We start from the raw sequence: 24,052 nt of genomic DNA on the forward strand, positions 1-24,052 counted from the left end.
GGAAGGTATTACAAATAAATTACAAAACAGGGTAGGAGTATTATAACAGGTATGAGAAAGTATACACTGTAGGAATCTAAGAGAGGAAATGACAACTTTGTAATAATAAAAGGTCCAGCAAGGCTATCAAGAAAAAGTAGTGTTTCTTTCAATCACTTAACAAATATTTACTGTGCACATACTATCCGCCAGGCACTGCGTGGACACAACAATGAACATGTACCCTAGATTCTGAAAGACCAAGTGGGGAGCTTACTAAATAAAGAGGAGTAGGGGGTAGGGAAGGCATTCTTAGTCAAGAAGAAAGCACATGCAAAGCCATGAACTAAGAAAGGGGTATGAGAGATTTAGATGGATGGGAAATACGTAGCACAGCTAGAATGGATCCAGAGAGGAATGCTACAGAAACAGAACAGGCCAGCTTGTAGGAGAGCTTTCGGTGCCAAACATCAGTGTTTAGATTCTATCAGTTATGGACAACAGGAAACCAATGAACATTTAGGAAGAGGGAAGCGATATAATCAGCTTGGATTTTTCGAGAAAAAGGTCGCTTTTGTGGAGGACAGGCTGGTGTAGGCAGGGCAAACAGTTACTTGCCCACTGTCAACCAGCTCATTAGTGGCAAAATTGCCTAAAACCCAGAGGCTCTGGCTTCTAGCCCAACATTCTACAGAATAGCTAGGGATTAAAAAACAGGAATAAAACCACAAGCAATAAAAGAAAAAAATAAATAAACAGAATTTCATCAAGATCAAAAACATCTGCTTCTAAGAACACCATCGAGAAAGTAAAAAGACAAAGCACTGAATGGGAGAAAATATTTATAAATCATGTATCTGATAAGGGACTTGTACTCAGATTATAAAAAAGAACGCTTACAACTTGATAACAAAAAAAAAAAAAAACAAAAATGGGCAAATGATTTGAACAGACTTTTCTCCAAAGAATATACCCAAATGGCCAATAAACACATGAAAAGATGTTCAGCACTATGAGCCACGAGGGAAATGCAAATCACACCCAACAGGATGGCTATAATCAAAAAGACAAAAAATAACAAGTGTTGGCAAGGATGTAGAGAAATTGGATCCCTTATATTGCTAGTGGGAATGCAAAATTAGTGTAGCCACTTTGGAAAAAAACAGCTAGACAGTTCCTCAAAAAGTTAAACAGGTAGTTACCATATGACCCAGCCATTCCACTCCTAAATTATTACCCAAAATACCTGAGAACATGTCCACACAAAAATAAAGTAGCACTATTCATAAAAGCCAAAAAATAGTAACAACCTGAGTGTTCATCAACTGATGAATGGAGAAACAAAATGTGGTACAAAGCAGTATTACTCATCCATGAAAAGGACGAAGTACTGATACATGCTACACCACTGATGAACCTGGAAAACAACATATTAAGTGAAAGAAGTCAGTCATAAAGGGTCACTTATTATAGGATTCCACTTATATGAAATGTCCAGAATAGGCATATCAGTACACAGAAAGTAGATTACAGTTGCCTAGGGCTAGGAGTGACACGGGTGGAGGTAGAGAATGAGAAATAACCAATAACGGGTAAAGTTTCTTTTAGGAGGAACAAAAATGTTCTAAAATTAGAGAGCAGTCATGGTTGCACAACCCTGTGAATGTACCAAACACTTTAAAAGGGAGAATGGTATGGTATGTAAAATATATCTCAATGAAGTTGTTTCAACAAAAAGGAAGAAAGAAGTTGGGTATTTCAGGCCATGGGAAGAGAGAACATAAGATGGAGAAGTTGTGAGCACTAAAGGACTGTTAAAGGGGCTTTCACAGACTCCCAAGATGCCTTGTAGAAAGAAAGGATGTGGGGTCGACAAGGCCTGGGAGAAGAGTAATGAGGGGCACCTTTTGCCTGTCTGCCAGCTGTGAGGAGGAAGCACCTTCTAAAGCCCTTCAGTCCTGAGTCCAAACACCCCACTTGCTAATTACCCTGCGCTTGGATTAACCAGAGAACAGAAGTGCAAGTACCTTCCGGACGCCACAGGATAACCACGGAGCCATTAAGTTTACTAAAAACACCCAATTTTTAGAATGAGAAGAAGCTAATAAATTATGAAATGCAAAAATCTGTGAATTTTTAAAGTAAAAAAAACAAGCTTCAAAGAAACGGCAGGATTTCAGTAATTCTCTTATTTGTAGGGACATCTGAGTGGATAAACTTGAGCCTCATCTTAGGGATCTGTCGAACACCAACAGGAAGAACCCTATTCTTCACCTTTGCAGACCGTAGCTTGAGTGGCTCCTAATTGCCTCTGGAATCAAATGTAATTGCCAGATTGAAACTTGCAAGCCCTCACTCCACCCTCTCACCCATGTCCCTGTCCCCGACACACTCCTATACACACCAGTGTCCTCCTCCTGCTCCAGTAGCTCTCTGCCCTCACTACCAGGGATGTGCTTTTCCCTCCTCACACACCTCACACTCCTCTCTTTGGAGCCACTGTGCACACGTGAAAGGCCCAGTCCCTTCCTCACCAAACCACCCCACTCACTACCCACCCTAGCTACCCTCCTTATGAATGCCATGGCAACTCCTTCCCTCTGCCTGTCACCCTTCATCCCATTCCTCTCACAAACTGCATGTATTCAATATTTTCATAGGGGCCAAAACACCACACAAGACTGTAAGCCCGTCTGGTATCAACATTCTTCCAGAGTCTTGGGAAGGTATGCCTTCTTCAACATACCAGCTAACATTTCCTGAGCATGAACTATGTGCTTTTTCTAGCACTAAGCCTCTTACGTAACTTTATTCCTCACAAAAAATCTAAGATACAGGCTGTCAGCATCCCCCCAATCTATTTTTTTTTTAATTAAGGAGGCTCCATGCCCAACATGGGACTTGAACTCACAACCCTGAGATCAAGAGTAGCACGCTCCATGGACTGAGCCAGCCAGGCACCCCCACCACCCTCTTTTTTTTTTTTTTTAATCACAAAGGAAGCTGAGATGTTAAATAACTTATCTGAGTTCACTCAAATAGTAAATGGCAAAAACTAGACTAAAACCCTAGCCTCTCTGCCTCCACAAAGTGCATGTTCTTTTTTTTTTTTCTTAAAGATTTTATTCATTCATTTGACAGAGAGAGAGACAGCAAGCGAGAGAGGGAACACAAGCAGGAGGAGTGGGAGAGGAAGAAGCAGGCTCTCAGCGTATGAGCCTGATGTGGGGCTCGATCCCAGGACCCCAGGATCACGCCCTGAGCTGAAAGCAGATGCTTAACGACTGAGCCACCCAGGCGCCCCACACAAAGTGCATGTTCTTAACCCTGGTCCTTCCCGTCATATGAAGCCAGAGTCCAGAATGGTCCCATAAGTGCTGTCACTTATTAGCATTCTCTCTCCACTAAATTCTTTGAAACCCTGTCATTTTGTCTCACAGCTTTCTAACAGCTTTCTAACTCAACCAGCGTTGGGCCAACAAAAATGAACACATATGCACCCATTTTCTAAGATGGGAGAAGATGTTTTAAAATGATAACCTGGATGGCCAGAGGATGAAAGCCGAGGTAGTGAAACCTTAGGTCTCAGCTCTTCCCTGTTCCATTTTAAACCTGAAGAATGTGATTCTAATCAAGCACAAGTCAGTCTGCACCTGCCTATTTTTAGGTCCTTACCAAATCGGAAAATGTAATCTAAAAATCAGTTAACATTTTCAAATCAAAGGTTTCAAAAAATTAGTGATTCCTCCCATTCTTTGGATTAGCCCTTGAATTCTGAGTCAAATAACCCTTACCTAGACTTTGCCGCTCAAAATTCTTAGCTTCTTCTGTATGCCTGTTGTGAATTGTAAGTATTTCCATTACTGCTGCTGACATGGCTCATTACGTCCCAGTTATATATTAGTCTATCATGTGCACTATAATTTAAATATCATATAATTGTCTTTATTTTTAAATATTCTGTGATTCAGAGGTTTCACTAAGCTAGATTGCCCTTCCTCTTACTCATTTCCGTCCCATCTCATTATTCCAAATTAGAGGTTTGGCTATCTGTTACAAACATATACCTGCAAATGGTAAACTCCTGTGGACGAACAGAACTCAGATTCAAAGCCCGAGAAGCAGCTACAGGAAAGCCATCTGAGAGACAAATTACACTTGAAGGACAGCAACTCTCCGCCTGGGTTAGTTAAAGCTCAGAGCAAGTCTGGCCCGGTGGTATTTGGTATACGGGTCTGAGTAAAAGGGGCTTGGGGAACTGAAGGAATTTCAAGAGCACATGAAGATGGTATTAAAACCACAACTACGCGAGCCTCCATGCCCAGCCCGAAGGGCTTGCTGTGCGCCACGCTCTGCAAACAACCCGCATATGTCTACCCGTGCATTTACAGAAACCATCAGCACAGAACAGAATGCTGTATTCCTAAGTCCAGGAAGATAGGTATTTATAAAGGAAAATGATCCCAAAATCATCAATTAAAACTGCCTTAAATTTTTTAAAGGGGAATAGAATGAACATTTCATTAATTATCATCACACCAGTCCAGCCGAGCATCAGGCAAGGGGAAAAGAGGTTGCCTCCAGCGCAGGATTGATGGAGCACAGGCCTCACCAGCTCCAGAGAAGAGAAGAGCCACCACGAAGACCAGATGATAAAATTCACTTTAGAGCCATTCTACCGAAGCTCAGGGAGCCTAAACCCTGCACCAGGCCCTGCTGTAGGCACTGGGGATAAACACTCAAAGTCGTGGCCTCCCGTGGAAGAGACAGAAAATAAACAAATGTCAGGTGGTGGGTAAGTGTCCTGGATACAGTAAAGCAAGCCAGAAATTAGTCGGAAAGAATGTTATTTTATGTAGGGATATCAATGAAGGCCTTTCTGAGAAGGTGACTTACAAAGAGACCCAAAGGAAGCGAAGGAAGCAGCCACCGAGCATCCGGCAGAGGAAACGGCAAATGCAAAGCCCCGAGGCGGAGCATGTTCGGTGTGTCCGACTGGCAGCACGAAGGCAACTGGCAGCACGGAGGCAAGCGCAGTCGGGAAGAGGGGTGAGGGGCAGGGTGAGACGAGGTCAGAGAAAGGGCCACATGAGGTAAAGTCTTGCAGCCCCAGGAGGGAATTTACATTTTATTCTGAATGAAATGGGAAGCCAGGGGAAGGGTTTGAATATGCTCTGACTTACTTCCCTTTAGAAAAGTCTGCTCTGGCTGCTGTGTAGAGCACGGAGGGAGAGGGTGCCTGTGAGCAGGAGGCAAACACTGAGCGGTCCGGACTTAGAGTAGTCAGGGGTCTAGATGCATTTCAAAATAGAGACAATATCTACTCAGCTAAGGTATATGAAGTCCTCAGAATATCTGCGGCAGATATTCTGTTGCAAAACTGGCCACAAACTCTTCCCCTTCTTGTATTCGTGCCATGCAGTACACTTTCGGAGCTCCACCCACAAAGAGATGGAGTCTTTCTCCACCCTTGGAATTTCAGTGGGCTTGTAACTTGCTTTGGCCCATGGGATAACTGCACACAATGCAGGAGAGAACTGAAAGGTACTTAAGCATTTGAGCTGGTCCTTTCTTATTGCTCTAGAGAACACCACAACCCACCACGTAAAGAAGTGCAGGCTAACCGGCTGGATGCTGAGACTCACACAGCCCAGACACCCCATGTAGCCACAACCAACCAACCATCAGCCAACCATCAGACATGTGAATGAGACCATCGGTTGCCAGCTGACTGCAGGTGCATGAGTGAATCCAGCAGAGACCAGGACAATCACACAGCTGAACCCCGTCCAAACTGCCAAACCACAAGATGATGAGCTAAATAAATGGCTGCTGTTTTAAGCCACCAAGTTTTGGAGTGGTTTGTTAAGCAGCAAAAGCCAATTCAGTATCTTTTTATCCCCCAAATCAAATGCAAGCCAGTAAGCTCTCTTGGTTTCTCTTATGGCCTTACCAAAAATAATTAATTAACTGATTGATTAAATTCTAAAGTAAATTGATGCAGAATGGGCATGATGTTGATGAGCTGATTAGAAAACGAGAGGGCACAAGTCACAAATCACAGGTAGCTCTACCTCATTGAAGTGTGGTGTAGGACAGCCAAGAAGCAGAGTTCTGTGTGCAGTGAAATCACCAACGTAAGTATCTCAGAAAACAGTGAGAATAAAAGATTTCACACCAACAGCATTTATCTTTTCAGTGACCCACACACCGTTTCTGAAAACTACTGAGAACTTTACCCTCCTGCTGAACATCAAAAATAATGTTTTTCAAGGTTTTCCAAAGAGATGAGCAAAGAAACCAATAATATTACAGAGATGACAAGCTGAACTTCTCTTGACTATTACAGACAAATGGGGAGATGGATGATGGGTGGATGGAAGATGGAAGGAGAGGACAAACATACATCCATCACATAATACTTTGATTATTAATTATGTAAGCATTTATGCTATATGAAAAGAATCCTGTATATATTTCCTCATGTTACAAATGATCACACAAAGGCTTAATCTAATGACCACCAATGGTCAATGGCTCATTTTATTCCCAGTAGTTTGCTTACTTTCATTAGTTTGGGAAACAGACACATGACTACCCTTCTGTTTTTTAATTAAATTTCTTTAATGTCAAGGTAGAAAGTGAAACCCTCTATTTCTGTTCCCTAAAGATAACCACTATTAACAGCTTCTTTGCACCTCTTTCTAGAGTCTTTTAAAAGTCATATGTCTTGACACTGCAACTTTTAAAACCAAAACATTTATAATTCTTTCAAGCCACCCCTATAAATCAAGTAGACTCCTACCTATATGTTTTCTATCACAGCTTTCCAAATTCCATAAAAATCTAACATTGGTATTCATTGTATACGATGAATGGACTGATTTCTGAAACACCCCATCTATTAAACACCAAAGAGAACTCAACACCAGTGAATAACTCCATTCTCCCTCCAAAAAAAAAGGGGGGAGGGAAGAAAGAGAGAGAGAGTGAGAAAGAAGGAAAGAGAAAGAAACAAAGAAAGAAAGAAAGGAAGGAAGCTAGGTATTTAATGAGGGGAAGGGAGGTGGATTACCTTTTTTGGAACTGAAACAGAAACTGTTTGGATGGTTAATGAAAGCACTCGCCAGAGTCTATGGGCCTATGTTATATTTGACATTCGGGAATGAGGCTTCGGGAAGAAAGAAAATTCCTGGAGACAGATCTTGATTGCCTCTGTTTCCGAAGATATGCTCACCAAAGAAAGGCCTCCCAGGGTCATGACTGGCCTATGCAGAATATACACTGCATATCCTTCGAGGACCAAGGACAAGGACAAGGGAAGATAGATACAGTCTTACTGAAATATGCACAGCAAGAGAGCCCAGAAAATAAGGTTTCTAGTAAAAGAAAATCTTCCCAAATACTGTACAAAGATTTTCAAAAATATGGATTCTCTCAAAGAACCAGCTTCTAGTCCAAAAATATGAACCACTAAGTGTGCTTTTTGTGTTCCCTAAAAATTTAGCAAACCACATCAAATCCTTGCACCTCTTAATTATACTACTACTCACTAATGAAGGGATAGAAATGTGGATAACCTAAAATTCACTTACTTCCTGAGTATTAAAAAAATGTACCAATATGTTGGGGGGGGGTGGAGAAGGGGAACAGACTTCCTGTAACAGCAAACAGAAACTTTTCCTTTTTAATTACGTTCGCTGAAGGCTAGAATTAAAATAAGTTTTTTTTAAATTTCCTGAATACACATCAAACAAAAAAGTAAAGACAGACTGAGTGAAAAGTCCATCTAAGAAGAAGGAGAAACTACACAGAGGACCAGAGCAGTAACTTTTATAGCACTTATCTTAAATTATCATGATGAGCCTCTGAGCTGACATAAATCCCTATAAGGCAAGGGGGGCCAGAGCGAAAGGACTAGACTATCACACTCTCTCCCGCAGCTTACTTACATCCCCTCCACACAACCTCCGCCCCCCCCAAAGGAGACTTAACACAAAGTTAATGCTGATTTTCAAGTCCTGGGTTCCAGCCCAGTGAAAGATTTTCTATGACGTACCTCAAGGAGAACAGCAAAGTGGCAGGTTAGTGCCAGCAGCAATTTTTGCGAACCAGCAAGTCTCTTGTCTAAACCTGAGATGGGACAGGAAACCAACTTGCTTTTACTGTCTAGTCTGCACTAAAATTCACTTAGTGTTTGTACACTATTTCTGCTCTCCAATAAAGACCTCACTAAATTTTAATGTCTGAATAATCACCTCATTCATTCATTCATTCATTCATTCATTCATTCATTCAATAAACACTCATTCCATGTCTCCTACACTCCAGGCTCTGCCAACTCTCAATCACTGCTGAAGAAACCCAGGCTAAAGCCAGAAACAAAAACCGACACCCAGAGCCTTTCAAAGGACTTGGCGACCTTTGATAATCATGGGCCTTTCAGAGACTGTGCTCTGTCCAAAGCAGCACCTTTTCCCCTAAGCAGTATAGTCCATAATCATAAGCCTTTGTCTCTAAAGCTACGTTCAGTTTATTACACAAAACTCTCATTTAAAAAAATACATTCCTTAAAAGAATATTTAAGACACAAATGAGAAAAGAGAAAGGAATGAGTAAGAAGTAATATTACAAGTCAGCACTGCTTCATATACATGAAGAATTCCCTTTCTACCTGAAAGGACAGTTGTACTCAACAGGTACCCACTGAGCAGCAAGATGTGAGGGGGGGGGGGCACTATCCTGGACAATGGGAATCCAGTTATGAATGGACACGGTCTCTGACTTCAAGAACAGAAATATTATGATGACTATCAATTTCCCAGTGTCTGCCATGTTAGTACTGGTCTAGGCATTTCACATACATCATCTCTCAAACTAATCCTGCAAGGCAGATATTATCATCACTTTACAGATGAGCAAACTGAGGCTCTAAGAAGGTCATCTGTCCAAAGTCGCCCAGCTTGCAAGGAAAACTGACTGGAATTCTAAGACTGGCTGGCTGGCTGACAAACCTATCCTCTTTCTATAACTTTAGCTTGCTGGACAGGCAACATCTTTGAACTGTAATCATCAGTCTCCCTAGCTTCCCATGCTACCTCTGTATTTCTGACCTGCCCACAGCTCTACATGGCCTTAAGCAAACCTACCTGCAAAACAACTAAGGGACGGGAAAATACAGTAGTCCCCACTTACCCATGGTCTCCCTTGCCGTGGTTACCCACAGTCACCCACAGTCAACCCTGGGCCAGACGCAGATGACCCTCCTCCTGACTGATCATCAGAGCACCGATACTAGCCTAACCCCAGGTCACAAGGCCTACACCACTCACCTCACTTCATCTCATTACACAGGCATTTTACCATCTCCCATCATCATAGCAAGGGAGAGTACAGAACAAAGATATTTTGAGAGAGAGACCACAGTCACGTAACTTTCATTACGGTATATTGTAACTGCCATTGTTGGTAATCTCTTATTGTGCCTAATTTATGAATTAAACCTTATCACAGGTATGCAGGTATAAGAGAAACCATAGTATATGGAGGATTAGGTACTATCTGCATTTCAGGCAAACACTGAGGGTCCTGGAACCCCCCCAGATAAGGGAGCTATTATACAGAAAGAAGAAAAAACAAATGTCAAAAATTTATTTTTTAAAAAATGTTAAATAGATGGGAGGGGAGGAGCACCTGGGTGGCTCAGTTGGTTGAGCATCTGACTCGGTTTCGGCTCAAGTTATGATCACAGGGTCCTGGGATCAAGCCCTGAGACCCACTGGGGGGGGGGGCTGGAGATTCTCTCCCTCTACCACTCCCCCCACTCATGCGCTCTGAAGTGCCTTGCCTTGACTGAAGCTTTCACTGTCCAATCTTTGAGTCTTTATTTAAAATCTTTAGGATAAAAAGTAAGAACTCAAGGTAGAACAGAAACATGAGCATCTACCAGCTCAGGAAGATACCTTGGAAGAAAGAATTCTGACTGACATTCCAATTCAACTGCACTTACTGAATGTGACCTGCCAGTGGTTTCTTGGTACTTGGGTTTCTCTTGTTACAAACCTACATCAAATATATGTACACGTTGCTTTTGTGAACATATTAACTCACGGTGAGTTATTTTATCTGAATTCATCGTGAAAGAAAAAAATGCACGAGGGCTGAATACATTTTTTCACCTCAATAGAAACTGAAGACGTGTCAAAGACAACACTCATTATCTTGAGATAACTATGAGAATGAGTGGCCTGACACTGTGATAACCATAACTTCCCGTGAGAGAGAAAAAGAAGGGGAAAAAAAAAACCTTTCTAGGTCTGAAAAAGACTAAATACAGGTTTCATTACTCATCAAAAATTACATGTATACAACAAATCCATAATTTCAGTTCATAAAAACAGTTTTAGGTAAAAAAAATCACAAATGAAGAAAAAATTTCTAACACATGAAATTCATATTATAAGCCAGCTGCACCAAAGACACTTTTGCAAACTCCTAGCAACCTCTTTAATTTTTTTTTCTTTTTTAAAGATTTTTCAATGCTCCCACTTAATCTAAGATGTTTAGGTTAATGGCTATGTCCTACCTGTCCAACCTCTTAACTACATTTAGCAACCACCAACAGTCCTTCCCAATGTTTCACAGTGACAATGCTCAATGTCCTCACACACGTCCAACTCCCCAATCTCCCCCAATGCACCACACACACCAGCCAGGGAAGACAGGCAAACAAAAGGCTTTAACACCTGTCATAAAGCAACACAGCTCACACTTGCCTAGACTAGTCCTTGGGTTCAACAATGTACTGACTTTGACAGCTTCCAAATGTTTCTTCACTCAAAAATTCTTTCTAAATGCTTTTTAAAATTCATTAGCAAATGTAATAAATAGTGATATGTTCTTTTACTTAAAAGATTTAGTTTATGGATAAGCTTAATGGGTTTTAAAAAACAAACACCCACTTTCCTAAACACAGTACACAAAAATAGATCATCTTTACAGGATCCACTTGAAATCCAAGTCATAAAATACAGATTAAGTAGTATTTATAAATAATAACAACAGCAACAGCAATGACAAAGATAGCTAACATTTACATAACACTTACCATGATCTAGGTCCCTCTCTAAGCATTAGCTATATTAACTTGTTCAATCCTCAAAACCACCCTATTGAGAGGTTCTTGATCTCTCTTCTCCAAATGAATCAAGCAAAACTTCATAACTACCTCACCAACAAACAGGCAAATAACAGCTCAATTATCCTGGCATTTATGGAGAGAAGAATATCACTCATGAACTATGATATCCTAATGTGAAGAAATTATTCTCTTAACAGTACAATACTATAAACAGCCTTGCTCAAAAATGGCGGGGGGGAGGGAGGATGACTTCACTCTGTCTACATTAACACACGAAAGAAAAATAATATTCCATTAAGTAAAACTGTAAAGAAACATGATTTTACCAAGATTTTGTTAATATTAAATACAGATTTGCATTCACAAGAATGCACATTGTTTGACTAACCATGAAATGATTCTACAATCATTTTGAAATCCATTAACCATTGAGGTATAAGAGTGATCTTCTAAATACTATCAAAAATTCCAGACTGTATTGTCCTTTTATTTATTTTGTTGGACTCTCCCACAGGTCAGAGTCTGAGATAATCCTAGATGAAGCTTTCCTCTTTATGTAAACCATCACAGATCCAGTTCTGCTTCAAGCACTGGTTCTGAAAGCACACACTCCACTCAATTTTTACCACCCACAGAATGCAGCACAGATAACGCTCAATAATTTAAATCATAATAGCTCGGGAAAACTTAAAATTAGCAAGTGACAAGGAGGTGGATTCAATTTTTAACTTCATTCAATTTGCCAAATTTAAAATACTTCCAATTATTTATTTTTCCAATCTTCACAGAAACCATAACACCACCAATGTTAATTGCTTTGCCTAACTGTGGTTTTACTGTTGCCTGAATTCTCATTTAATGAACATCAATTGCTGCTGACAGTAATTCCAGCTCTAATCTTCTAAACTTTTATTCTCTTAATGAATTAAATCTATTGTATTATGTCCCCCACTATTCCAACTAGCAGTTCATAAAACAGTTAATTAAAACACATGAAAACTTAAGATCATGTACTTAATAATAGAGTGCCATCTACAGAGCATATGGGTGGACCCACAGATGGATTTTACTTAGTTTTAAAGGGACTTGGTATGTTTTTTACATTTTGTACATTTCATGTTTATAGCCTGAAAGTAAACTGGCAATGCTTTTTTAAGCAAGCAATGATTAAGTTGTTTTCAAAGAAACCTCAGTATTTTAACAAGCACAATATTACTGTAACAAGAGAACTTCTTAAAATTCCAACTCCAACAATAAGAAGCAATTATAATGCTATTAAGTATCCTATAGAACAAAAACAATTTTAAGCTTAACACAAGAATATATAAACATGAGGGGAAAATATTATTCCTCAAGACTGGGTAAGGGATTTAAGGGTGATTTATACATTCAGCGATCATATATTTACAGATATGTACAAATGTTCTTAGGCTCAAGGACAAACTTCAACCCCGCCAGAATGATTTGGCTCCAACAACCTAAGCAGCCCCATCAATCTCTGACCTCCAGCTACAATGGCCTTTTGAGAAGAACCACATCACCTTCTTGTTTTGCTCACCATTGTGTTGCCAGGGCAGTGCCTGGTGCATCATACTGCTCCGTAGAAATCTGATGAGTGAATGAACTGAATTACACAGCACACAGAACAATTACAAAAATGAGAATATAAGGCCCTTGGAGGAGACTATTTAGCCAGGTGACATACAGACTCCTTTTAGAGCTGCTTGCTTCATACACACTTTGAAAAACATCTGCACACAATTCATTTCACTGAAGCCTCATCATAATTCGAGAGTATGAGTACAGGGTCTACCACTCCTAAGCCCAAAGCTGTCTACAGCATATACCATTTCTAGAGCATCCCACTGACCTGGGAAAGCCTAAATAAATTCCACCATTTAGTTGAAATGCCTTTAACAATGCTAAGATAGAAATTTAAATACCACAAAATATAACTCCAACATCTTTATGGAATAACTAAATCTAGATAGTAAGGCACAAGCTTCCTCAGCAGCCAAAGGTTATGTCAAAGTAACTTTTACCTGAAATCTTAGAGACAGATCTCCCCCTAGATCCAGCCACATGCCAGATAAATTTTACATCTACTGAGTTTCAGAACTTCAACTCAACTGTTTTTGATAAAAATGATGTGTTTAAGTTTTCTTAAAGTGAAATGAATATTACTTCTAGATGACTGGTTACCATCAAGAATACTAGTTAGTTACAACAGTTGTAGATGGAGTTGAAGAGGCAAAGCTAGAAGGATGCATGCAAGACAGTGCAGAACAGAGTACCGACACTTCCTTTTACTTTTAAAAAGTTCTTTGTATAAATCTGCTTTCATTTTGACTTTGGCTCACAAATTAGGGAAAAACACCAGTCCTTCGGATGCATCATGGTCTTTCTGAAAAATTAACTTGATGAGACAAAGTAGGCTTCTGACTCTCAAAAGGAACTTCCTTTTCGCTACCAATGTCCTTGATTTCAAAATACTCATTCATTTGAAAAGAAAAGTGTTTTTTGCTATGATTTCCAAACTGCCAATATAAGAGAGCTAGCTCCTCAGGAGGTTGAACTCACTCCGAATTCCTTATAACACATAGCAAAGGAGATATGTCCTTCCATTTCCAGATACTGTCTTCTGGAGGCACTCCGGTAAAAGGCTAATTCCAAAGCCTATATCTTCCTTATTAGAAGATAGTACTTTTCCTGAAATGCTGCCAAGTCCCAATTTTCTCCATGTTTTTTTAATGTTTTACCATTTTACTTTGAATAGTGTTCCAGGCATGAGCAACCATGAATTAATTAAATTAAAAAGTAACATCACCATAAGGTAAGTCTTTCATGATGCCTACATAAATGAATGAACTTTTGCCAGATATCTTCCCTCATAAGATCTGAAACAAGATCTAGGTCCTTAGGAGTGACTCAAAGAAAGATCGATGACAAACAGAAAGATAAGGGAAGGAATATTTATTACACAACCAATCATACATTAGGCAACCTACCCACATTATCTCACTCCTCACAACCACCTTGGGAATTGTGAGTCCCATTTAACGAAAGTAGAAATTAAAGCTCCAAAGATGTTAAATAACTAAGCTCAGTTCACAAAGCCAGGACTTCTCACCTAGACTTGAACCCACACCCTTTCCTTTTTAAGCTAGTTCCCAGAAATATAAAGATAAATGGAAAAGAAAACCACTGCCACACTGCTACCAGTTTACCAAACCCAAACCGTTCCACGACTGACATGACTTTATCAAGACAGCACAAGAGTCCCACAGGATACAGAGTGGCTTCTTCCCCCTCACCCTCTCCTTCTCATCATGAAGTACTGGCTACCCTTCCCGCCTGCCCCTTGGCAGCACCACCTGGCCTTTCTAAGGAGCCATTTCTGAGGCCTGCTGCTCTTCCATGACTCTTTCCACCACCACCCACCACCCACAGTGCTGCTACCGGCCTGGCTGCTAGCCCTCTTCTCTTCTCCACGTCTCTTCTCATCACTTCAGTCTCCTCACAGTTTTCAAGGTTCTTATAAGAGGTAGTAAAATGGTTCACTTGGTAAATCATCCTAGCACAGCATGAGCAAGATGGTGGTTAGCTCCAGTGTCACCTACATTCACGTACATAAATAGAGAAGGCACTCGCTTTGGAACCAGACAGGCCTGGGGTTCCCATCCCGGCTCTCTCTGAAGGGATGAGCAAGTTACACAGCCCTCAGTTAACCACAAACATCCCTTGTTCTTGGTTTTGTTGGGAAGCTTCAATGTGACACCACGTAGTACATCAGCTGGTACACAGTGGAGCCTACGACGCTGCTTCTCTTCTCCTTCGTTGGTTGCTAAACTATTTCTTCACCAGCAAAGATAACCTGTTTCTCCTTCTGGCTTCTTCCAGGCCCACAGCTATTACAGAATAAATGCTTTTTTACAGGTACATTTAAGTTTATCCCTTAAGTTTACAGATACATTTAGTATTTACTCAGCTTAATTTTTCAAACGATACTGATAAAAAAGTTCCAAACAACCATACTGGAGTCATATAATAACTTCTATCTTCAAACACCTTTAAAAATTCTGCCTGGGGAAAACCCTCTCGGGTCCCCTCCCTCCTCAGGAGCTGTGTACTATCACTTTGCTATCACTCAATAAACCTTGCTTTGCTCCCCACAAAAAAAAAAAAAAAAAAAAAAAAAAAAAATTTGTTATCAAAAAGAACTGAAAGTCGGGAGAGACATGCCGAAGTTTTTTGTCAAGAGATCTCTCTTCCACAGAAAGGGACTCTATGACAAATTCTCTCAAGTAAGGAAACCAACACCACCACCCACAGCAGTAGCTCCTAGCCTTCGGGGAAACTCCTTTAAGAATCTGATGAAAGCTCTGAACCCTTTGTCCAGAAAAATGACAATCTGCCCAGAGACACAAAATACTGCCTGGAATTTAAAGAGAGTCAAGGGCCCTCTGAAACCCACCCATCAACAGCAAGATAAGAGCCCTCAACAAAGAACCATCTATGATACTTCTTAAACTGGCAAAATCTTCCATTCAGATTTTGTTTCTTTAAGGTGCAACAAATTAAAAAACCTGGACAATAATTTCAAGAACGTAAAGAAAAGTTTTCTCATTCCACTCTTCACATCTCTCTGGCTTAAAACAAATGCTACAAAATAAGCCTCTAAACTGAAGAGGTTCTCTCTTCCAAGCAAAATCTCAAAACAAAGATGTGCTCAGGGCCAGTGCATGTAACCCGTTAGGGGGGATGGGTAAAGGAAAAGAAGGTACCAAAATTAAATATTAGATCATCTATACATTTTACATGTCAATATCATCTTTTTTAACTTTCTATATTTGTGTACTTTCTTAACGTGCATTATACTTGTATAACAGCACATGTACACAATTCGTATAAACAACTACATACGTTATTTTTACTGATATGAGTAAGCAATGACAAAAAGATTTAAGATCCTGTCCTAGTAGATGACTTCCAAAATAAGCTTATCAAACAATAATTTTACTTGGCAACCTTCCACAAATGGAATTTCCCTTGGAAATAATTACATTAGCTACTTTATGTTCTAATTCCTAAAATGAGAAGCCAGTCTGAAACTGATGTTAACTGAATAGTAACGCTGAGACTGTTCCATAAGAACTAGTTCTCCTTTTTGCTTTAAAAGTCTGCTTCGCACCATTCTACATGCTCCATATTTTTTTCCTTAAATGGAAATAATCCATGTAAAGTATTAAGAGAATAGAAATCAAATGAAAAACACAGGTAAGCATTTTTCTATTATACAGTTTTTCCTGCAATTGTAACAGTTAATATTCTTCAACCCCTACTATGTATCCAACACTGAGATAAATGTTTTGTCTGCTTTTTGGCATTTAATCTGACTATATGAGGTGGGTTCTAATACTCTACCAATTGGGAGACAAAAGAAAACATTGCTTAGAAGTCACACAGCTGTGAATAGACTCAAAATTCAAAGCTAAGGATGTGTGACTCCAGGGCCTCCATTCTTACCTCAGGGAGGCCACCTGCCTCACTTAGATAACACATGTTACATATATTAGCTAATACTGTCATATATCAGGCAAAAATATAATAACATAATAATATTATCATATTGTCCTATCAGTATGTTCATCATATGTTTAATTCTACTGTAACATACAAATAAGATCCCATATTTGTTTTCAAAAATCTTCAAATACGAAGAGTAGAAAAGTATTTTTAAGTAGTAAAAAAGGATGTTATGCCATCATTTGCAAACAAACCAAAGAACTACCTTACCCAGCATTTTAGAAATATCTAGAAACTTCACTGTTCTTTTGCAAGCACTACAAAATCTAATTAGTATTAAGAACTAACATTATTATAAAATAGAAGTTTTAAAGATGAGAAAGCTTAACCATAAATCCCTGCTCTGAAAGCCCATTATAATTTTCAGATATGCTGTTCCCTCTTAAACTATGCAAAGAAAGTCTGGTGATTTGATTAGCCCACAATTCAGGCCTCAAACATCAGCAGATAAAAGGTGTTTCACTGTATTTAACATCTGCTGCAAAACGCCACGTGATGAGTCCCCTAAGTAAAAGGAATCACTCTTAGTGTATAACACATAAAACCCACTCCATCCTCTCTCCTCTGTTCTTAACCTGAAACATGCAGAATTACCAAAGCATAAGGCCTCACTCAGGATTTTAAGTGAACACTCAGCAATCTGATCCTTTAAAAATAAAGTCTTCATTAAACAAGTTTGTAACTTTGTGTAAAATATAAATTAAAATAAAACTTGCATGACCTCACTTTTGGGGAAAAAATTTAAGTACTTAGGAAGAAAAAATAAATGCCTATACTACTATTACTAATAATTTAGATGTCAACTAACAATGTTAATTAATTGCCTAACAAATATTGATTGAATGCCACCTATGTACTAGGCACTGACCAAAGCCCTAGAGGTAGAAAAAAAAGGTTTCTGGGACACCTGGGTGGCTCAGTCGGTTGAGTGTCTGCCTTCTGCTCAGGTCATGATCCCAGAGACCTGGCATTGAGTCCCACGTTGGCCTCTTTGCTCTGCACAGAGCCTTCTTCTCCCTCTGCCCCTCCCCCACTCATGCTTGTATGCTCTGACAAGTAAATAAATAAAATCTTTTTTAAAAAAAAAGGTTTCTACACTGAAGATTATATTCGAATGGGTAAAGAGAAACAGATAACACCCGAGTGACTAACAAAGAGTAAATAATTTCAGATCACAAATATTATGCAAGAAACAACAGACTGATAGTAACTTCAACGAAGACTATTTTTAAAAGTCAGGAGGGGCGGGGGCGCCTGGGTGGCTCAGTCGTTAAGCGTCTGCCTTCGGGTCAGGGCTTGATCCCAGGGTTCTGGGATCCAGCCCTGCGTCAGGCTCCCAGGGGAGCAGGGAGCCTGCTTCTTCCTCTCCCACTCCCCCTGCTGTGTTCCCTCTCTCACTGGCTGTCTCTACAGAGACAATTTTTTTAAAAGTCAGGAGGGGCAGTTCCTAAGAAAATCCCATACTGAGATGAAACTTGAAGAATGACACTAAGTCAGAGGAAGAAAGTTCTAGGTAGAAAAGGACACCTCGCCTTCTGAGAAGATTCATTTGGCACCTCAATATTTTATGCCTGGGCTGAGTCATACCCTGGAGAGACCCACATTATGATGAATTCTGTTTATAGCTTACCATGTTTACTGTTAAGTGTCCAATGCTTACATGAATACATACAGCTAACATGATACTCAGAAAGTAAGAATACAATTCCCGATCTCTTGGTCTAATCCAAAAGCTTTTAACTGCGGAGAAAGAGCAAGAATGGTAGGGCAAAATCTTCCCAAATCTGAGGTAAGCGGTGAACTCTGTTCTCCAAAACAAAAATGCCCACTCACAGAAACTTTACAAATAATTTCAGGAGGGTCTTAGAACCTGAAAACCCAACCACAATGCCCATATCCTATTCCCAATCAGAAATCCATGAACCCAAGGTTAAGAACTATGCAGTAATTATCATACTCAGATGGAATGGGATATGAATGCAAGTTGCTATCCTACTTTTAAATGATCCATAAATCAGGTATGCTTACTCTCAATAACCTTTGGCCCACATACGACTCTGTATGGGAATTTTCTCTATGCCATAAACTGTAAGGATATATAAAGAAAAAATATTTCCCCCTAAAAGTAAGTGAAATACCTCCTCACTACAAGTAACTATAATCTTTCACACATGTAAACAATGCAACTGACATTTGGTTTTGTGCAAGATCTTATAATTTCTTCCCAAAAAGAAAAATATTACCACATTGTCACAAAGGGTGCAAAGCTGAATGTTAACACCTATTAACTTATAGATATTCTTCTAGTTCAGAAGGAAAACTTATGATTATTTCTTAACCCCCCCCCCACACACACACACACACGCCAATTTAACTGTCAAAAGAATATGCATCATGGGGCGCCTGGGTGGCTCAGTCATTAAGCATCTGCCTTCGGCTCAGGGCGTGATCCCGGCGTTATGGGATCGAGCCCCACATCAGGCTCCTCTGCTGGGAGCCTGCTTCTTCCTCTCCCACTCCCCCTGCTTGTGTTCCCTCTCTTGCCGGCTCTCTCTCTCTCTCTGTCAAATAAATAAATAAAATCTTTAAAAAAAAAGAATATGCATCAGTAATCTGCAGTGCAAACTAGATCAATGGTTCTTAACCTTTCTTGATTCAAAACCCCTTTGAGAATCTGAAAAATACTATGTAACTCTCCCAATTAAAAAAAGGACATACACATACAAAATGTGCATATAATTTCAGGCTGCAAAATGAATTTCCAATTCAATGAAGGGTTTAAGAAATCTTTATCTTCTACAGAAGAATATCATAACTGGTTGCTTCTGGGAAGGGCAAGTAAGAGAACCAAGCCAGGAAGAAGATTTTTCACTATACATCCTTTTGTATTTTCTGAGATCTGAACCATATAACTGCATTATGTATTCAAAAAATAAATAAATTTAAAAATAAAATACACTAAAATGTAGCAGGATACCAACGTATTTGGTGAAAATCTCCAAATAACAGTGTTTAAAATAACTAGTCTACTAATTTCAATATATTTGCAAACTGTTTCTTCCAATTTTTTGGTTGAAAAAGATTCATTCCTACCAAAACTATGGTCTTGTTTCATAGTTTTTTGAGAAATTTCCAATTTCACCTTTTTCCTGAAAAGATATAAAAAGTGAAATAATTCCACATTATTCATATTTTAACTTCTAAAATCCCAGTTAAATAACAGTAGCTAGTATTTATCGAATGTGACACTGCCACATCTATTGACTATCAGCCCCATTCCATAGACAAGAAAACCAAGGCTGTCAGGAGTTAAAACTCTTACCCAGACAACACAACTAGTAAGCCAGGACTCTTGTAAGCAACAAGGCCTATGTGCTTCCCCCCATGTGACACTGCACCGTACAAGAAAGATGGTAAACACTAAAATAAAGGACATTACTCCTTAAGAAACTAATCTCTCTCATCATAAATATACTTTAGGGCACTATCCCATTATAAAAATTGGGAATTACTTCTGCATATTCCTTCTTTACACACTACACAAAGCAGTTATGGATGAAAAAGAATGATCCCATCCACAAATTAGAAACACATAAACAGGGGTGCCTGGGTGGCTCAGTCGTTAGGCGTCTGCCTCGGCCCAGCGCGTGATCCCAGAGTCCTGGGATCAAGTCCCACATCAGGCTCCTCCGCTGGAAGCCTGCTTCTTCCTCTCCCACTCCCCCTGCTTGTGTTCCCTCTCTCGCTGGCTGCCTCTCTCTCTGTCAAATAAATAAATAAATAAAATCTTAAAAAAATAAAAAAGAAAGAAACACATAAACACTAGTTTTCAATTGGGATTTTTAAAATCCTCACAAACCATCACCCTAAAAAAATAAAAATGTAAGCTGAATCACAAGCTTAGAGCTTAAAAAAAAATAGTTTTCATTAAAGAAGGAATTTATAGAAGCACAGTGTTACTGATCTAAAAGTTTTAACACCAAGGGGCAGGGTTTCTGCTGAAGAGTACCTCCACTCATCACAGTTTTTGGAATGTTTAATACTGAATGTCCAAACTATTAGCAAAATGCCTCAAAAACTTATATAATGAATTATGAGGCTAGAAATAATAACGCTGCTCTCACTATAATCCCATCTTCAAAGAGGTGGTACTTTTCAAAAACACTTCACTCAAATCTAAACTTACGTAAGCTTTTAAAGTCAAAGAAAGAAGGAAACAGGGCAGGGGAGGATGGGGTGGGGAGAGAACTAGTCACCTAACCTGGTAGTACTACTACTGCTACTACTAATTATTATTACTATGATGACGAGGATGACGAGGATGACAAAGATGTGTGCATCCATTCCCTAAATGTTTAGTGTAACTGTCCTTACTGAGATAGGTAACTGTCAAAGCTTGCTTCGTGTCATGCCGTGCACAGGCACAAGGAAAACATCCAAGTCTTCACATCAAGCACTCAAACGTCTACTAAATTCCCCTTGAGTAAAAGTCCTTCAAGCTCAAAAACTTAGGACTCTCTGAAAACATTTTCAAAAGTACATAAAGACGGAGAAAATTCAAATGGCTCTATTTCATCATAAGTAGCTGAGGAAAAGCCGGCTATGTATGCTGAACGACCCACTGGCATTGCTTTCTGAAGAAAATAACATAGTTGATAGAAATTTCAAAACCCCGCCTATTAGAAAAGAGGCAAAAAAGATGAAACTTTCCTTTCACTTCGTTAAGTTCTACAAGTGAAGAGACTTTTAAAATGCTAATGGCCCTATTACATACAAGTCAGTCAACTATTATGAGTCATATGATAAACATTCTGATAATGCATAAATACAAAACAAGTGATCATTAATGAATACCTAATGACTGAATTTTCCAAAAATTACATATTAAAAAGATGAGTTGCAAAATTATACAATTTGTTTTCAAATTCCCCTAAAATTAAAGATCTTGAGGGCATCAATTTTACTTTATTCTTTAATGCAATCCACAAAATTCAACTGCCACTTATATTATACTGCCAAATAAAGTTAACTCAAACCTACCAACCTGGTCAAAGCAATACTACAGAAAACTGCATTAATAACTATCCTTTGGCATGCACACATAATGTATTCTGGTTTCTCCCAAGGATATGGTAAAAAATAAAATAAAGAAATTCCTCCAATAATTTCTTTATATTCCATAAATTAGTTCCTATAGTTTGTGAAAAGACAACACACAAATAAAATTCAATCCACTGTAAGAAAAACAAATGCCATCTAACAAATGTTTTATATTCCCTATAAAAATCAAGAGCAAATAAACATTTCTGAAATCTACATCTGACTGTACTTCTTTGTTATTCTACAGATAGGGAAATCCAATTTATGGACTGCCTTCCAGAATATTTTCCCAGGACATGCTTACTACACAAGAATCACTTTCAGTCTGTCTGGAATTAAGCTGTGGCTATATCTAGTACTACGTGGTCCTGTTACTCTCCAATTCTCCCACGCTGCCAAAATACACAAGTTCACAAAAATCATATTCCTGGAGAGCAGAGTTCTTGGAAATTTTTCAATATTATCAGACTTCACTTAAAAAATAAGAAAAGGATATACAAATTAGCCAATAAGCACATGAAAAGATGCTTAACATCATTCATTAGTCGCAAGGGAAATGCAAATCAAAACCACAGTGAAATACCACTTCACACACATTATGATGGCTATTATCAAAAAAATAAAAAATAAAAAATAACAAGTGTTGGTGAGGATGTGGAAAAATTGGAACCCTTGTGCACTGATGGTTAAGTACGTAAAATGGTACAGCTGCTGTGGAAAACAGTCTGGCAATTCCTCAAAAAATTAAATATATGATCTAGCAATTGCACTTCTGGGCATGTATCCAAAAGAAGTGAAAGCAGGGGCTCAAAGAGATACTTGTACACCCATGTTCATAGCAGCATTCACAATAACCAAAAGGTGGAAACGACCCAAGTGTTCACTGACGGACAAATAATATATGGTATATACACAAAGCAGAATATTATTCAGGCTTAAAAGGCAGGAAATTCTAACACACGCTACAACATGGATGAACCTTGAGGACATTATGCTAAGGGAAAGAATCCAGTCACGGAAAGACCTAAGAGTAGTCAAATTCATAAAGACAGAAAGTAGAATGGTGGTTACTTACCAAGGGGCTAAGGGGAGGGGAGAATGGAGAGTTAGTACTTAATGGATACAGTTTCATTTGGGGGAGATGAAGAAGTTCTGGAGATGGATGGTGGTGACATGCACGACAATGTAAATGTAACTAACGTCACACTTAATGCATACTTAAAAATAGTTAAAATGGTCAACTTTCTGTTAGGTATATTTTACCATGATAAAAAAAAAATGAGATAAGGAACAACAAAATCTTAAAATGTGCCAAATTCTTCTCACCCATGCCCCTTCACTACCCACAAAACCAATGAGTGGTCAGCTCAGTTCTAATTTAAATGTTTACTGTGAGTCCCAAGAAATGAATATAACAATAAAGTTTAAAATTCTTTCTAAACCTAAAAAAAGTTTAATCGGTTTCCTCAAAAGAGAGTCCTTTGCCAGATAAACATGCTAAAACTATTATACATCTAGTTCCAACCTGAAAAGTTACCGAAGAATCCATACACCGCTCAACTTCGTATTTCAAGCATGATTAGCTTTATCCCTAGAGTTTTCCCTTCACTTCTCTTCTAAAGCCTCACAAAGGCTTTTTCCTTTTTATCAGCAAAACCTTTAGCTAAAATTTTCTCCCCCACAAACTCATAAGAGCTCATCTTTACCAACAGATATATCATCTTAATAGTAATCAGAATCCATTTAGTTTCCACCAATTTCAAGTATAAACCTCAGAGACTCATTTATGACTCTAACTCCCTAAAAAAAAAAAAAAAAGTTCACAGGGGACAAATAGAAGCCTGAAATATCCGAGGCTAAATCTTGAGGATCTTTTCTGGTCAAACTCCAGTTTTTCATATAATACCTTCTAATTTCACAAACTGTTACAGAAGTAAATGTTCATTAATGAATCAGGTTTTCTGATGTCCTCTGAGCTACGAAAGGGCACTGTTTTGTGCATGTTCCCTTTCTCTTCACTCTTAAGTGTTCAGCAGATGAAAATCTACTTTCAAAGGCAAATTCTGATCGTTTCCATGCTATAAATGGTATATTCTGATGTATTTCAACCACATCTGTTCATAAACACAGAGCAAACAAATGAAAATTAAAAGGAACTAGAAGTATCCACATACACCCAAACAAAAGTTGAAAGGTCTACTTTAGAAAAAGAAATCTCATATGAAAAACTTGTCCTTAATTCATTCC

The 24,052-nt window shown here is 38.9% G+C and overlaps 1 protein-coding gene across 3 annotated transcripts in view; it reads right to left on the reverse strand.

Annotated features, from left to right (window-relative positions):
* PPP2R5E (protein phosphatase 2 regulatory subunit B'epsilon) overlaps positions 1 to 24,052 on the reverse strand; it is a 146,403-nt gene that overhangs the window by 118,649 nt on the left and 3,702 nt on the right. The gene's annotated exons all lie outside the window — the stretch shown is intronic.

Source organism: Ailuropoda melanoleuca, chromosome 14 (assembly GCF_002007445.2).
Source record: "Ailuropoda melanoleuca isolate Jingjing chromosome 14, ASM200744v2, whole genome shotgun sequence".
Lineage (NCBI taxonomy): Eukaryota > Metazoa > Chordata > Mammalia > Carnivora > Ursidae > Ailuropoda > Ailuropoda melanoleuca.